Source organism: Pagrus pagrus, assembly GCF_965226575.1.
Source record: "Pagrus pagrus genome assembly, chromosome: 18".
Classification (NCBI taxonomy): Eukaryota; Metazoa; Chordata; class Actinopteri; order Spariformes; family Sparidae; genus Pagrus; species Pagrus pagrus.
Window position 1 is genome coordinate 27,722,457 of NC_140202.1, and position 13,139 is coordinate 27,735,595.

General features: G+C 43.2%; 1 protein-coding gene across 3 annotated transcripts in view; it reads left to right on the forward strand.

Moving 5' to 3' along the window:
• The window catches only part of akap6 (A kinase (PRKA) anchor protein 6), a 180,751-nt gene that overhangs the window by 82,847 nt on the left and 84,765 nt on the right, over positions 1 to 13,139 (forward strand). The gene's annotated exons all lie outside the window — the stretch shown is intronic.

Below are 13,139 nucleotides of genomic sequence, written 5' to 3' on the forward strand. Positions count from 1 at the left end.
CACATTCTGATTCCAGCTTCTTAAATGTGAATATTTTCTGTTTTCTTTCCTCCTCTATGACATTAAACTGAATATCTTTGGGTCTGAGGACGTCATCTTCCATTTTATAACAATTAATAGCCCAAACTTTTTCCCTCCGAGGGCCAAAACCAAAACTGAAACGGTGGGCTGCGTGCCAGAAAAAAAACATATTGTGTAGATTTTTGATAATAATTAAAAGGAATCCTTCACATTAAGGATATTTACCTTACAAGAGATTCGTTTTGGACAAAACAACTAATCGATTAATCGAGAAAACAATCAACAGATTAATCAACAGTGAAAACAATCGTTAGTTGAAGCTCGAAACAATTATTTGTTTTATAAGTTGGTCACATATACAAATATTGTTTCTTTCCAAACTGCAGTGGAGTAAAATTATATAGCAACATAAACTGCACCCGACAATTGTTCATATATCATTTTCAAAAACAAAGGACGGACGGGCGAAACAAAATCCTGTAAAACAAAAGAATTTCTCAGGTCAACTCTCGTAAAATTAGGATAAAGTCTTCCTGCGGAGTCTGAAACTTTTTGACGTCTTCCTAAAATCTCAGTCTGTAATTGTATTGATCAGACACGTCATTGATTAATCCCCTCATCGTGTCGATGACGACCGTCAGCAGCAGAACAAGAACATCATGTTGTTGTTTCCCGCAGTTTGTCTTAATGTCTGGAAGAGAAAATCCAGAGTCGCAGCAGCAGCTCAGACACAATTTCTATTAAAACAAAAGCAAATATGAGAATCTGAGTCCATACGACGCGTCTTCTGTTTCATCTCGTTCCTCCACAAACACTCACACACACTGACACTCACAGATCTGGACAAAAAACACACACTCAATCATCACCATCATCTGCCTCTCTCTCCTGCTGAGTGTGTGTGTGTGTGTGTGTGTGTGTGTGTGTGCATGTGTGTGTTTGTGGCGAAGCATAGAAAGAATTTCTTGTGAAGTTGTTTTTTAAATCATATTTGATTTCATGCATAATTAGCTCGGCCATCAGCAGCCGCCGGGCCGCATGCTGGGTGTTTACACTCACACACACACACACACACACACACACACACACACACACACACACACACACACAGACACATACACAAATCCAGTACAAGCCAGGTCAGGGAGGGTATACACACTGTAAAGAAATCACAACATTTCTACCTCTCGAGCAAATAAAAGGTGCGCTGCTTACCTGTGTGTGTGTGTGTGTGTGTGTGTGTGTGTGTGTGTGTGTGTGTGTGCGTGTGTGTGTGTGTGTGTTCTCAGGAGCCCGCAGGCATCTTCCAATTTAGCGACAGAGCGAGGCAGAGAAAGGAAAAAGAGAGCGAGAGGAGTCGTCTTTGCTTTGCTAGAGACTCACTCGCAGTCGGATTAGAAACTTAATTATGTTTTAAAATGATATTTTAATTAAATATGGAGGGAAGCAGAAATGGATTGGCACCCAAAATAATTAATCAAACATCAAAAAACTAAAAAAACTAAGTGGCGTCTTTCTGCTTTGGCCAGCAGAAAGTAAAGTCAGCAGGCCTGTTAGCTCGGCTGAACATTCGTTTAATTCTTCCTCTCTCTGTCTCATAAACACGACCAGATTATTCCCATTCCCACAATGCATTTGTGATAATTACTATATGTAATTAATTATCAGCTTGCTAATTAATGATCAGTATATTCTGTGAGATCTCCAGTCCGGAGTTTCTTAAATGAGGATACTTGCCAGCTTCTTCATTTCAGCCTCATTGCTGCTAGCAAATATAATTATAGCATTTACATCCACATGGTGTTAAACTTCTTGTTGCTGGTGAGATCATTGTTTCACTGTGGCAGCTGTCACGCCACTGTATTGTTAGCAGCTAGCTTATAGCATACGCTAAACTGTTTTTTGGCTGGTTTTTGAACTGTCAACAAACATCTACATCGCAAAACTGTCTCTAATTCAACTTATAAGTCTTCATACTCTACAACTGTTTCTCCATACAAATTAAAGTCAGCAGTGCAGTTAAGCTCCCAGCCAATAGTATATTTTGCATCCTTTAACCTCATTTTACAACCATGCAAACTCCCTCTGTTGCAAATTTAAGCCAGCAATGCAGTTCAGCTCCCAGCCTATAGGTTATTTTGAATCCTTAAACTTCACCCCACTTTTGTACCTTAATAATCTTGCAGCTTGTACTTTTAAAAAAATTAAAGCTAGCAATTCAGTTTAGCTCCCATCTTTGACTCTAGTCATGTAGTTTAGCTCCTAAACTATAGGATACTTTCATCTTTCAACCCCACTTTTACAGATATTCATACTCCCTCGGCTGCTAAGTCAAAGAAATAAAGCCAGCGATGCAGTTTAGCTCCCAGCCTATAGTTTGTTATGAATACTTACACCTCACCCCAGTTTTATAACTATTAATTCTCTTGCAGCTTTTACTTCAAATAAAGCCAGCAATTCAGTATAGCTCCCATCTTTTACTCAAGCCATGCAGTTTAGCTCCTAAACTACAGGATATTTTGCATCCTTCAACCCCACTTTTACAGCTATTCATACTCTCTCAGCTGCTACTTCAAAGAAATAAAGCCGCCAATGCAGTTAAGCTCCCAGATAAAACTCAAGCCATGCAGTTTAGCTCCAGACGTTTACGATATTTCGCATCCTTCAACCCCACTTTTGTAACTATTCATACTCCTTCAGATACAACTTCAATTCTAGCAATTCAGTTTAGCGCCAGCTTTTCAACAAACAATTCTGAATACAACCTCTTTTAGTAATTAAATTTATTTGATAATAGAATTAAAAACATGTTTTTGCATTCACATCACAATGACGGTAAATGTTGAACTACACACTTCACGTGTCAGACCAACAAGCAGAGCCAAACCTTTTCTTTCCACGGGTTTCCTTCTCTCTCCGTTTGCTTCGTCTCTCGGTTTCTGTCTGATTCTCAAACAGTTTGGCGGCTGATGGAGGGACGGATGGATGGATGGATGGAGGAGGGATGAGTGGAGGAGAGAGGGAGATGATAGAGGCAATCAATATTTCTAGCATTCTAATTAAAGCCTCTCTGTGGAATAAATCCATGTAATTATCAGTAAATGAAATACAAGGTCACTCTACCTGACGGAGGGATGGACGGAGGATGACGGAGGGACGGACGGAGGGGAAAACAACAGCGGAGGATGTTTAGCTCTGCGATTTCTGCTAATGTTTCATTTTCCTATTGTTTCTGGGATTTAACACACGACACACCTGAGCCTGATCCCGCTCCTGACGTTAACCCTGAAGCAAACTGATAATCTTTAAACATACATTTAATGAAGTGAGGATCAGACGACATGTCTTTAATTAACCTCACTTTTCAAGGGACGTCTCCACATCTTTACAATGTCCTACCTTCCTTCTAACACTTCCAGAACATGTCTTCACGTCTTTAAAATGTCCTCACTTGCCTAAAAATCTCACTACTTTACAAAAAAGGTAACTTTTCAAATTGTCCGAGTTTTTCAAAAAATCTCTACACCGCTTCGAAAATGTCATTGCTTTCCAAAAATGTCCTAAATTTCCCAAAATGCTCTTGCTTCGCCAAATGTCCTCCATTTTTTTTTAAATGCATCTTATTGTATCCGTTTTTTCTCTTTTATGCAAAAAGTTCACACACACACACACACATATATATTCACACAAAGGCAGCGAGGTCAGGAAGTGAAGAAATGCAGAGAAATTGAATCTCACCTGGAGCGTCTGGAACGACTCGAGTTATTTATCACTGGAACAATGTTAATGAAACACTAAAGCTGTGTGTGTGTGTGTGTGTGTGTGTGTGTGTGTGTGTGTGTGTGTGTGTGTGAGAGAGAGAGTCTGCATTTCAAAAGAAAACCACCCAGCGTACTCCACCTTTTCTGCAGTGTTTAGATAAAACTGCGATGAGTTGACGGAGGAAGATAAACACTAAATAAATGACTGAACACTCTGCTGGAGACTTCAGATGTTTTCTCTCCTCTCTCTCGCTCTCTCTCGCTCTCTCCCTCCTCCATTTCATCTCTTTACTCTCGTCTATCCTCAACTATCTGTTCGCTGTGTGTGTGTCTGTATGTGTGAGTGTGTGTGTGTGTGTGTGGCGTTCAGTTGAATAGAAACACAATAGAAAACAATAAAGTGACCTTGTCTGTCATTCAGCATCTCTGAGCCAATCAGAGTCGTTTCCACCTGCACGCTGCAGCGTCTTTAACCAATAAACTGTATTGTTCTCTGTCTTTCTGTGTGTGTGTGTGTGTGTGTGTGTGTGTGTGTGTGTGTGTGTGTGCGAGCAGAGACTAGAGAGATGTTATTGATTTTTCTCAGGTGATCATCATTTTCTCCCTCGCTCTCTCTCTTTGGGCTGTTTGACGTTTTTTCTTAATAGTGTTTTAGGTCTGCATCACTAGAGCATGCTGGGAGATCAGCTAATTTCGCACCGAGACGTGTCAGGGACCTGTGTGTGTGTGTGTGTGTGTGTGTGTGTGTGTGTGTGCGTGTGTGTGTGTGTGTGTGTGTGTCAGGGACGGTGTGTTTAAGATGCTAAACTGCTGCTGACTCCCAAACTATAAAGGTCAACAGAGGAATATTGTCTCGTGTGCATGAAGAGAAACAGTGACTGCTGAAGTGCCTTTGAGCAAACTGAAGTGTCTGAACCTGGAAATTAAGACTCTGAATTCTCCTGGAAGATTTCAGCTTGTTGACATGATAATAGATGATTTGAATTTTTCCTACTGGCTTCATTTAAATCAGTAAACACTTACAAGTATTTTTAAGTTGATTGATCTGTCAGTTATTGTCTTGATTAATCAATTAGATGTTTGGTGTCTGATGGAGCTAAACACTTTAAATTTACATTTGTTTCATCATCGTAGATTTTTCCTTTAACGTCTTCAACATCCAGCTGTGGTGGTGTGCACTGTCATTACTACACAGTGTAAGAGAATGCAAATGTTGGCTAGTTAGCTCACAAGTTAAAGAAAACATACTGTAAAGGGAGAATATCATGTGAATACTAAATTAAACTGTATTTATTCTTTATAGCATCTGTAATACATGAAATATCAAAGTGCTTTCAAAATAAAAGACAATTTATGCAACTTTAAAAACACTAAACTCTTCATTTAAAGTCATGTTTTCCATATTTTAAGGTAAATGTTTCCTGTAGAAACTCGTGAGTCAACGTGTTGTTTCATAAAACAATGAGTGACATATATAATAATATATAATAATATATAAGTTATTCTGCTGTAATAACTTGCAGGTTTTCAGATCAGTCATGTCGAACACGTTTCCACTCAGAGTCGTGAAGCTCAGTGCGGTTTGAGATGAAGATATTTGGCAGGCGGCGGCGGCGGCGGCGGCGCCCGGCGCTGGGGGCAGGTGTTACAGCAGCGCCCATTAATACAGCTAATTAACATTAGCCACTATTCTAATTAACACGCAAACTAATTAGGAAATAATTAACCAACATAAAAAAAAAATCTGATGTTAATGAGAAAGACAGAGAGATGAGGTCGAGGCGACGTCGCAGACAGACAGACAGAAACACCGGGCCTCGTGGAGGAGACCACAGGGGGATTGTGGGAGTTTTTAGAAGGAGGTGATGATCAGTGAGGTTTGTTGTCTGCGGCGCCGACTGTGGGCCGAACCAGGGACGAGCAGGTCCAGAGAGAGGACAGTGAAGTCTGAGTCTGAAATGTGATGTTTGACATCTGGACGGTTCAGAGCGTCAGCTTTCAGTTTAACCTACATTCTTCTTCTTCTTCTTGAGTTTAGATGTTTTTAAATCTTATTTGCCGAAGATCATCGTCTTTATTGATGTTAAGTATCTCTATGAATAGATATCTGCAGAATCTGTGAGCGAGGGACGAAAGGTTTTTGGTCTTTGCAGCGTTCTGGTTTGTGTTTGATCTTCAGTCACATGCAGGTAAACAGTCCGTGTCCGAAAATGCATCCTCCGGACCGATCCGCTGAAGTCTGACGATGATTTTGCTTTTATCAGCTTTTCATATGCAGATATCTGTTTAAAGACACGAGCTGAATGTTGTTTCTCGCGTCAAAAGTTGCTAATCGGACTGTCGACAGTGACGGTTGCATGAAGAGGAAGTACTGGCCTCGAAATCTGCAAAAATTGTCCGTTCCCTGAGCTGCCTTAACATCTTTTCCTTCTTTTGTCTGACGGCTGCATCTTCATCAGTTTGTCCAACACATTTTCATAAGATCAGAATAACAATTCGACCCAGAACAGAAGTTAACTCTGGGTCACCTTCCAGCTTTGCATGGAAAGCTTCAGAAGAAAGCAGCAATAGTCGGACCGAGACCGACTTTTACCCCAGACTCAGACCCCTCTGCCGTTAGCTTCCACGGCTAATTTATGGGGCTACGTTCTGGAGTCCTGCCAATCTGCCCAGCAGATGTGACGAGTGAGAGGTTAGCAGAGCTCTTCTTCAGAACCGCCGCAGTTCTGAGAATCAAACCCAGGTTGAAAAATACCAAAATACCAGCCTGTCACATTTTCTTCTTCTGGAGGAGTTCACTGTGTGTGTGTGTGTGTGTGTGTGTGTGTGTGTGTGTGCAGTTAGCTCTACAGCTGTTCTTGATGAGAGCAGATTCCTCGCTCAACTTCTCGCCACCGCTGCAGTTTCTCCCTGTTTTTCTTTCTTTCTGATACAAAATGAACGAGGGACGGATGGATGGATGGATGAAGGAGGACGAGGAGGAGGTGGAGGTTAGGAAAGGTCAGGAGGAGGAGTGGAGGTGAGCTGGAGGTTTTGTTTAGTTGATTTTAGCTTCAGATGAAAAGCCTCAGTGGAAACATCTGGACAGCACAAGCAGCCTGCGGACAAGACACACACACACACACACACACACACACACACACACACACACACACACTTGTATCTCTGTGTTGCAAATGTTCAGATTCATATGAACGGTTCATCTTTTTGTTTGTAACCTGCTGCCTCGGTGCTGCTCACATCTGTTCTGGTCCGATCGTCATAAACTGAAACGCTTTACAGTGTGTGTGTGTGTGTGTGTGTGTGTGTGTGTGTGTGTGTGTGTGTGTGTGTGTGTGTGTGTGTGTGCGTGCGTGCGTGTGTGTGTGTGTGTGTTCTTGTATCGCTGGCAATTATTTATTCGGCCCTCAAAGATGAAAGTGGAGCATTCACTCAACTGCGTCACACAAATCAAACTGTATTACAGTATCGACACGCACAGGTGTGTGTGTGCGTGTGTGTGTGTGTATGTGATTGTGTGTGAGTGTGTGTGTGTGAGTGTTAGCTGGCAGCTGGATGCAGCCATCTCATATCCATTATTGATCCTATATCATTACCCACTGCTCCGCTCTATCAAGACAAAAACACCCTGTTATTGGAATATCTCACCTCCAGTATTGACCTGCGACACACACACACACACACACACACACACACACACACACACACACACACACACACAGTGATGTCTCAAGACATTGACATCAGATGTGGACTCACAGGACGAACCTCTCTGACGTCTCGCTGATTAAAACCTTTTTTCTTTGCTTTTTACGTCTTCACTGTCGGTTTTAATATATTCGTCCTTTTTCAAAGTCAGCTCATGATGAGTCACATCTTCTGACGTAAGATCCTGAATACATGAAGCTGATTATTTATACTCATTGTGCCGACGACACGTGAACACTCTCAGGTCTCACTGCTGGGATGAGAAACAAGCCGACCACCGTGGAAACAGTGAAACCTTTCAGTTTTCTGTCCACCTGTTTGTCGACGACCTGCAGGATTTCTTCCAGCGATGTTTTTGGGCGACGCTCACGGCAACAATCAGCGCAGTCGGCCGACGGGCCAGAGCTCATTCATGTTTCTGTCAGAGTAAAGACGACGCTGAGGCGACACCGCGGGCGCCGCTGGACGCTCCCAGCTGCTGCTTCAAACCCAGAGTCTGCAGCAGAGATATGACGAGCCATCACACCGGCCGGCCCTGTTGATGGATCTAATGCTAATACAGTGCGACTCTGTGACATGATCGATCGGTTGATTGATTCCTGCATCGACTTATCAGCTGATAGCTGCTTTTTAATGAATGGTGTGGACGAGCAGACGATGTGTTTCGGATCCTGCAGTGCGTCTATATGCTGCTGCTGCTGCTCAGCTCTCAGTCCTAACACCGCTGTTTGATTGGCAGTTATAGCCCCGGGAAAACCCCAGGAGACACACACACACACACACACACACACACACACACACACACACACACACACACACACACGCACACACACATTCGGACCGTGCACACACGTTGGGGATCAAGGCACATTTTCATGGTAGCAAATCAACCAGCGTGCTTGCCAGCAAACACACACACACACACACACACACACACAAACATACATATATTTTTGAAACATGAAAACATGCCATATAGACACACACACACACACACACACACACACACATACCGACAAACGCACACACCTCAAGGGAGATGTTCTTGTGAGGGTTTCCAGGGATGCTGGGTAAATTGGCCCCGACATGTAAACAAAAAGCCCCAAAATGACTTGATTCAGCACATCCAAGAGCAACACACACACACACACACACACGCACACACACGCACACACACACGCACATGGCTGTGTGTGTGTGTGTGTGTGTGTGTGTGTGTGTCAGGGGACGTCTCCATATTCATCAAATGAGACAGATTCTTATTGATTCTTGTGTCTATTAGCAGCGTTAAAGACGAGACTGGAAACACTGGATTCAGCCGATCCATTCGAAATCACACACATTCAAACACACACTACACACATGCTACACACACACACACACACACACACACACACAATCCAGCCAGTTAGGAGGGAAATGATAGACAGATATTTTATTCTATTTAAATCTGACTTCTTGGCGTGCAGGTGAGAAACAGTCGGATGATCACAAACCAACATATTAACTGTCGTTTGTTTGTGTTCTCACTTTCACCATCGACTTGTAACCATACTGAGAGGAAGAATCTGTCTCGAGGCGGCGCTCTCCCTGTGAATATACGACCAGTTAGCATTTCTGTAAACACACATAAAGACACCTACAGTCGGACCTTCTCGCTGAGAGGCGACAGTGCTAACCGCTCCACCACCGACAGAGTTAAATCAACATGATGGTCAGAGGTTTGTCCACGATCCTTCCTACCACAAACTTGTACCTCGTAGTGGCGCTAGAGGAAACGTCTGGGGATCGTGAACGTCACCGGGGCTCATCCTGTGGCCAGTGCCTGCCCTGGAAAGGGTGCTAACATTGAAATATCATAAAAACTTAAAACGTGTTTTATCCTCCAGCCCTTCTTTCCCTTTTTCTCTTGGTTTGGTGCAATGTGTCAAACTCGCAGCCTTCTTGAGATAAATAACTGCTGACGGTCCCAAAAACTTCCTGAAGTTCCTGAACTTAAACCTGGGACGAGCTGTGAGGCTGAGGTCAACGCCGGTATGTGCTGTATCCGCCTCCTCCTCCCCATGCACCAACCTATAATAGCGGCATCACCACCGATGGAGGTCGTTTCTGCTCCTAACATTAGTAAACATGCAGAAAAAGTTGATCCTTCGACTGAATTATGTAACTTCACTTGTCAATCCGAGCTGAAGCTGGGTAGAACATCTCAAGTATCGGAGGAGATGAAGATATCATCGAATGCTAACACTGCATTCTAGCTTTCTAGCCTAGCTTAGCATTCGTAGCATTAGTCAGCTGTTTTGTAGGACGGTGACATGTTATGCTCCACCTCGTGCTCTGGATCAGCACCTTGGACAGCGCTGACCACCCACAGTGTGTCAGGTGATAGTTTCAGAGGTCGCACGAGTTCCCTCACGCCAACGCCAGTGTTCCTCTGTTTTAATGGGCGTGTGTGCTGCTTAATGCTTCAGTGTCATCTTACACTGCACACACACACACACACACACACACACACACACACACACACACACACACACACACACACACACACACACACACACACACACACACACTACACCAGCACAGTTCATCTCTGTGTGTCAGATGTCACGGCGACTCACAGAAGTATGTACATTTTTGTTTTGATCCACTTTAACAGTCCAGTAGAAAAAGACAATGCACAATCAGCAACACACACACACACACACACACACACACACACACACACACACACACACACACACACACACACACACATACACACACACACACACACACTCTTAACAGATGGAGCCATGAGTCTAGTTTGAAGAGAAATAATTTCTGACAGAAATCCTTGAAGATCCTTCAGACTGGGAAGCAGCCCAACTCATCACTGTGTGTGTGTGTGTGTGTGTGTGTGTGTGTGTGTGTGTGTGTGTGTGTGTGTGTGAGTGAGTGAGTGTGTGTGTGTGTGTTTCAAACAGACACTGTGTTCCAGTCCTGTGTCCTCAAGGCGTCCAGGAGAAATTGCTTCACTCTGGTTGTGCATGTGTGAGCGTGTGAGTGTGAGTGAGTGAGTGTGTGTGTGTGTGTGTGTGTGTGTGTGTGTGTGTGTGTGTGTGTGTGTGTGTGTGTGTGTGTGTGTGTGAGTGTGTGTGTGTGTGTGTGAGCGTGTGAGTGTGTTTCATTATGGCTGTAGTCAGCTGTTAGGTATGAAAAAGTCAATTACGACCATAAGATTGCGTTCGCTTGCTCGCTGCAAACTTTGGAAAAGACGAATAAATAACTGAGTCTGAAACTGTGACACTGACTGACTGACTGACTCAGTTACTGACTGACTGACTGACTGACTGACTGAGTTACTGACTGACTGACTGACTGACTTAGTTACTGACTGACTGACTGACTGACTCAGTTACTGACTGACTGACTGACTGACTGACTCAGTTACTGACTGACTGACTCTGTTACTGACTGACTGACTGAGTTACTGACTGACTGACTGACTGAGTTACTAACTGACTGACTCAGTTACTGACTGACTGACTGACTGAGTTACTGACTGACTGACTGACTCAGTTACTGACTAACTCAGTTACTGACTGACTGACTGACTGACTGACTGACTGACTTTTTTCTCCACAAGGAAATTTTAAAAATACAAAACAAAACACTGAGCATGTAAAATCATAGTTTTCATATCAGTGGCCACGTCATCTGAAGCAAAATGTTTCATTAATCAATTATTTGTCAACTGTTGCATTAATTGATGAATCGTGAAGAAAAAAACATCAAGTTCTCAGATTCAAGCTCGTTAAATGTGAATATTTTCTGGTTTCTTTGCTCCTCTGACAGCAAACTGAACATGTTTGGCTTCAGGATGAAACGCTGATCGACATTTTCTGAAGTTTTATCGACCAAACAACTAACGACTGATCTGGAAAACGATTAACTGATTAATCGACAATGACAATAATCGGTTTATAGCACTTTTTACCACCACACTTTTACATTTAAAATGTTAAATTTGGTTCAAGAATGAAGCAAAACTTTTATTTTGTTCTCTAAAAATCTCCTTTAATATCTGGAGGTCTTCACCTCGTTTCACTGAAACATTTCACGCAGATTGAAATAACTCAGAACAGTTTTGTCTTTTGGAGACAGAGATGTGAAGGACGAACAGCGAGCTGAGGGTTAAATCCACCTCTCTGATTGGCTGTCTGTCTTTAAGCACACACGTGATTAATCAGCCGGTCACCTGCCTGTAAAGGTCACTCACCTGTACAGTAGTCAGGCAGTCGCTTGATGAATGTTTCCCACTTTCAACAAAGACGTCTTTTTCTTTTTTACTCTTAAACTCGAGGATTCTCGATGTAACTCTGGTCCGTGGATTCAGAGTGTATAAACCGCACGAAGGAACAAATTAGCGAAGAAAAGAACAATCTAACCAGCTAATGAACAACCCGACTGATTTACTGACTCACTGACCGACTAACCAGCCAGCAAACAGCCTGCAAAAGAAAAAACGCAGCCGAGAGAGAAGCGGCGGCGAGTAATGAATGAAAAGTGGAGAGACATTTAGACAAAGTGAGGAGAAATTTCTCTGAGAGCTTCCAGTTAGTTTCATTTCTGTAATAGCAGCACACACACACACACACACACACACACGCACAAACAAAACATACTCTGAGTCACACACACCTTAATAACACACACACACAGATGCAGGCGGCGCTGTTGATTGTGTATTGCCTGTTTGTTTATTAGCTCCCTGATTGAGCGGCTCTGCCTTCCACAGATTGGATGACCTTTCCAGATCCTTCCGCCGAGTCCGCTAAGTAGATCGGACGGCGAACGCGACGCGGCGACACTTTATTCAGATTGTTACAGAATGAGGAGAAAAAAAAAAAATCTGGCGGTCATGAGTGTGTGTCTGTGTGTGTGTGTGTCGCTGTTTGTACACACTCACTCTGCCTTCATTGGTTCAATTGAAGCCTCATCTCCATATAGTTTGTATGCAATTACATCTGAGCGGCGCGCTGAGTGCCTCTATATGATTGTGTCTGGATACTGAGTGCGACTGCCGGTGTGTGTGTGTGTGTGTGTGTGTGTGTGTGTGTGAAGGATAATTTGTGAGAAAGAGCAGCGATTCATGCTCGATGTGTGTATATGTTTATTTTGTGTGTGTGTCGACCAATTCAGGGTTTGATTTGTGTGTGTGTGTGTGTGTGTGGCTTTATGGGAACATTTGTGCAGACTTGATGGTGTGTGTGTTAGTGTGTGTGAGTGTGTGTGTGTGTGTGTGTGTAATTTGTGCTAGAGAAAAGCGATTCATGCTAAATGTGCGTGTGTGGTTTTATGGGTAATTTGTGTTAGTGTGTGTGTGTGAGTGAAATCTGAAGGGGAATATACATTTATATGCATATACATGTACGTAGGGATATACGAGTGAGTGTGTGTGTGAGTGTGTGTGAGCCCGGATGAGAGAGCGGGATAAGCGTGGAGTGTGTTTCTAGTGGCTTGTTGGCCGCTCGCAGGGCTTTAAAGGGCACGTCCGTCAAAATATGGCACCGCAGAATCTCATTCATCTGCAATAAACAGCTAATCACACTCAGAGGGACGAGATCCCACTCAGACACACACACACACACACACACACACACACAC